Source organism: Acomys russatus, chromosome 15 (genome assembly GCF_903995435.1).
Source record: "Acomys russatus chromosome 15, mAcoRus1.1, whole genome shotgun sequence".
NCBI lineage: Eukaryota > Metazoa > Chordata > Mammalia > Rodentia > Muridae > Acomys > Acomys russatus.
The window spans coordinates 11,044,820-11,050,302 of NC_067151.1; positions in this window are offsets into that span (position 1 = coordinate 11,044,820).

The window sequence follows — 5,483 nt, forward strand, 5'->3', positions numbered from 1 at the left end:
CACTACAGTCTAGTTAGTTACCACAACCAACATCTCACCTAGTCACACTGTGTATATATGTGTGAGAACATGTAACACCCACCCCATTAGCATGTGCAAGTGCACAGTATAGTTTTTAACTGCATGAACTGAGTTGTACATGAGACTCTCACATGTACGATGCCCTTCACAGTATGACAGAGCATGTGGGGCTTGAAGTTGTTCAAATTGGCTGATTTTACTGATCAGCTTCTACTACACTAAATCATGGAGGCAGCTTCCTCAATAATTCAAAATCTGAGAGCTGAAGTCTCTTGGACTGCCTCTCCCCTCAAGAGCAGACTGCACTAAAGCTCAGAATTCCTGTGAATTCCTAATTAAGCATACTAACGAGAAGGAACATTAAACACTACTGAAAACTATCCACTGCAGAGTGACAGAAAACGTTTTCCAGATCATAAGTTGATAAGCAACATAATTTATACACAGGGAACTGACTTCACGGTGTTGCCTAGAAACTTCCTTCAAAATCCCAAACATGTCCTCACCATTTCCACATGGCTATCAAACTGAGTTTGGAGTTTCTTCTTCTTCTTCTTCTTCTTCTTCTTCTCTCTTCTTCTTCTTCTCTTCTTCTTCTTCTTCTTCTTCTTCTTCTTCTTCGCTTCTTCTTCTTCTTCTTCTCTCTTTCTTCTTCTTCTTCTCTTCTTCTTCTTCTTCTTCTTCTTCTTCTTCTTCTCTTCTTCTTTCTTTTTCTTCTTCTTCTTCTTCTTCTGTCTTCTTCTTCTTCTTCTCTTCTTCTTCTTCTCTTCTTCTTCTTTAAACTAGAACTCTCTAGACATCTGTATCAAATACAGACATCAATTTCCATTGCTGAGGCAGACAGATGCGCCGTAGCTCCCTACCTCAGAGTGCTGCACATTTCTGTTATTTATGGATAACTTTTGTGCTGGACATTAGCACTCATCCTGGAAGAGATGGAGGAGGCCATGGAGTTTATCTGGAGCAAAGGTTGCAGGGCATTACATCACGAAATGCACTTGGGAACCTTGGAACGTGCTGGCAGGAGTAGAACTGCATATGCCTAGGAACACAGTTAGAGACTCCGCTCCCTGCTTCATAAGGCACTTCCCCATGCCCAGCCACCAGCACCTCACCCTGCGTCTGCTTCCCATTCACTTCAGTGAATGTCCACCTGACCTAGCCCATGGCCCCTTCCAATGCCACCATGATGATTTCGAAGACTTCTTCTACTGAATTTGGATTCTTCCTTCTAATATCAGCAATGCTACCCCCTAACTCCTTCATGCTATGTAAGTATCCTGTAATAAACTTACTGATACGTCTCCTAGACACTATCTCACCTTCCTTTATAATCCTGCAGATGCAAGAACAGCTTGATAGTTGTGACCTGGCAAGTTCTGCTGGAGAAGTATGGAAGGACAATCTCTCTGCTGAAACTTTTTAATTTCATTTCTATAAGTTATCTATTGATTTATTTAATCACTTTACAGCCTGATTCCAGTACCCTCCCTCATCTCGTCTCAGTCCTGTCCTCTGTTCCAACCCTATACCTCCTCTTCTTCTCAGAGAAAGGGAAGTCCCCTTACCCATGGGTACCAACCCACTCTGGCATCTCAAGTCACTGAAAAGGACACCCTCTAACTGGACAGGACTCCTAGTGTAAGGAGGGGAACACAAATCTACCCACAAAAGTTCAACTCAAGTCACAACAGAACTAAGCACAACCCCTACCGCTGAGGCCTGACAAGGCAGCCTAGCTAGGTGGTATAGCTGGGTCTTGAGGTAGAACTATTCCCAATTTTCTGAGAAACCACCAGTTTGTACAAACTTGCACTCCAACCAGCAATGGAGCAGTGTTCTCCTTGATCTACATCCTTACCAGTATGTGCTATCACTTGAGTTTTTAATCTTAGCCATTCTAGTAGGTGTAATGGAATTAGAGACATATCCCTGATGACTAAAGAAACTGTCATTGGGACAAAATAGCATTCTACAGAATGGGAAAAGATCTTCATCAAACCTAAACTGGACAGAGAGCCAGTACCTAAAATATATAAAGAACACGAAATTAAACATGACTAAACCAAATAATCCAAATTAAAAATGGAGTCCAGAGCTACACAGAGAATTCTCAACAAGGAATCTCTAGTGGCTGAGAAACATGTAAAGAAGTGATCCACTGAAACCTCTAACCAGAGTACCAATGAACAGAGAATAATGGAAGATACAAAATGAATATCTGCTCATGCAAGATGTACAAAGAGTCTTCTGCAGAGGTCTCCATTTCTAATCACCATGACCAAAAATGATGCCTGTGGGAGTGATGTTCTCTAGTAGACCAGTGCGTGTCCACTGGACCTTTGTAGGCGGTTGAGGCTGTCACTCTCCATGGGTGGCCCTGTCCATTTGCCAGGTTCCTACTCTATACAACTTTTCTGAGGCCGCCTTCAGCACCTCAATAGATCAGCTTCCTCCTTAGGGCCTTTTCCTTCAGCCCTGTCTCTGTATATCAGAACGCCCCGGTGTCCTTTCTTGCTGATGCTTTCTCCTCACCTGTCTCTCCACATTAGCATCATACTGTGGCCCCGGTGCAGAGCACACTTGTGACTCCTCTCCTCTGGTCTTCTCTAGGATCCCACAGCTGGGACCCCAGGGCACACAGGCCCACATACTGACTCTAGAACTCCTCCCGGAAGGCTCCTCCTCGTGTTCCCAATGTTCCCATTTCCTTAAAACCCTTTTCCTTCAGCTCACACTCCCATTTAGCCCTCTTGATAGTAGTCCTTCCAGTCTGTCCTTTTGTTTTATTTTGTTTTGTTTTGTTTTGTTGTTTTTTGTTTCAAGACGACTTTCTCTGTGTAGCCTTGGCTGTCCTGGACTCACTCTGTAGACCAGGCTGGCCTCAAACACACAGAGATCTGCCTCTGCCTCCCGAGTGCTAAAATTACAGGTGCACACCACCACACCCGGCCAGTCCTTTTATGTCCAGCTATATCTCCGTTTTTAACATCACCTACTTGTCCCTAGACTGCTGACAGAAGCCCCAAGTGGGACACTCTGGGCCTGGATCTATTTCTAATGCATTCTTCACTCAGGATATGAATGTAACTGTGCTTCTAGTTTGAGTCCAAGTCCTCTTGGCCATGGGAATAAGAAGCTGAGGTACAGAGCATACCCAGATGAACAACTTGTTAGCATGAACACACACTGGTTTCTAGTTCCATAGCAGTGTGCTAAGCCTTCCTTGACTGTTCCATCTGAGCTACCCTAGACTCTTGTTTAGCTCTGTGCAGTTTACTGTCTCCAGATGTGCCAGTCAAAAAATGAATTATCTCAGTTTCTCTAAGGGAAGGTGTTGCCTTCATTTCTTCATCTCATCCATTTGCCACAACCATTGTCATCAGCCCCTTACATCCAGCACACCTTTACCCACCCAAGGAGCCTGGTGAAGGATGACCAGCTCCTGCCAAGCTACTTGGAAGCCTTGCTCTCTTCCCTTCTCCCAGATGGGCTAGAACCATATGTGGGTAGTTTTCGGTTTATTGTTTTACATTCCTCTAGAATCTTATGTCTCTGAACAAATGTTTGTTGAACAAAGTTACAAGGATGGAAAACCAACCACATATAAAGGAACCAAATGAGTGATCTGATTTCAGTATCAAAGTGAAAACAGAAACAAAACAAGAAAACGATCAGCACTAGTGTCTGGACAGGGGCTATGGATGGGCTCAGCAAATGGATGCTCATCTAGTTCCAGTGAGAACGTGCTCAAAACCAAAGGGTTGGATGCAGTAGAGAAGAATAAAACTGGGCTTACACTTTAGCCTGTGCTGCTAAAATATGAAGAAAAATGTTAAGAGTGAGGAGAGACAGCTTTTCCAGGTCTCTAGTACTTCTCTTAAAAATTTTAGACAGCATCGTGGTGTAGATGGGGGAGCTCAGTGGGAGAACACCTGCCTCACCTACACAATGCTGGTGCCCTGGAATCCATGCCTGGAACTACAATAATAAGAACAAAGATTAATTAATGCCATTGACAGCTTGTTCACCTTCCAGAAGGATGTTTCTCTACAATAAACAGCCTCTGGAGGAGGACAGAGCATCTCCTGCTGAGGGGGGAGGGGGAACGGAGTTCTCCTGAGCATTAGAACAAAGACTATTTCCCCACTTAGTGAGGGTTGGAAGGGGTTGTGAGCAGGCTCCTTACAACACCCTCAGTGCTCAGCTTCTCAGCTCTGACTGTGTGCAGTGCAGTGCATCTTTTGGAGATCAAGAGCCCCGTGGACATGAAGGAGGAGGTTAGTGATGCAGGCACTAAGCTCATGCTGTCTGCACTGAAGGGATGACAAGCGGGAGACTGGCTTGACTGAGGAATCAGTCTTTTCTTCATTGCTAACAGCTGTGGCCGACTAACCTGCTAGCTTATGACATTTCATAACTCCTCACTAAGAGAAGGGGACTGGAGAGAAGAGGCAAGTGTTTAGTAAATGTTTATGAAATTGAACAGTGCCAGAATAAAAGTCTCCATGTACAATGCAATAATTAGGCACACCGAGTTCAGACCAGCATAGATCTGATTCCTAGCTCTTTCTGAATTAACTCTATGAACTTTCTCTGGAACGTCATGTCCTGATGTGCAGTTTCTTCAGGTAAATGTGATCTCTCCATACATTTGCTTCCTTATCATAACATAAGCAGTGTCATCTTCTGATATGGATTTTTGTGAGGACTGAGTGAGTTAAAATACGCAAAGCACATAATTTGTTCCTGGCACATGGTAAATATTTTAAAACTTTATGATAACTGGATAACCACTTGTTTAATGAAAGGAAATGGTTACTAGAGACTCGCTTTTGAAATAAACTCATTTTAAAATCACTTTTGAAATATCACACACACACATCACATATATGTATATATAAAGATGAATAGTGGGAGAACACATATGCATCTGTAGGTGAATAGGTATGATATATGCACATTTATCCCTAATTCAGCCACTGAAAAGGAGACTGAAACCTTTCATTTGCAACAGTGTGGCTGGGACTGCAGATCATTGTGTTAAATGAAATAATCCAAGCACAGAAAGACAGATACTACTTGGTCCTCACTCATATGTGACATTAAAAGTGTTGCTTTCAGAAAGATTTACCATGCTCTCGTGATGAACAGAGATGAAAGGGGGAATAGGGAAGAAGGGTGGTGTATCATTGACAAATAAGTTCTAAGTACAAACAGAAGGTGCAATACATTCTGTTTTATTGAGTCATAGAGTAAGTGTATATAGGCAGAGACCCTGACTGAGTGAAGTCCTGCTTGAATGTGTGTTGACATAAGCATAGACTCTTGAGGAAGCCAAGACCAATTGGCCCATGGTAAATTGACAAAGCCATTTCCCAAGAGGTTCAGGTTTGAGAAAGATCAAAGCCTTCCTTGAGAAGCCCTAGTATGTGTGTTTATGAACAATTGACTAGTGTGTG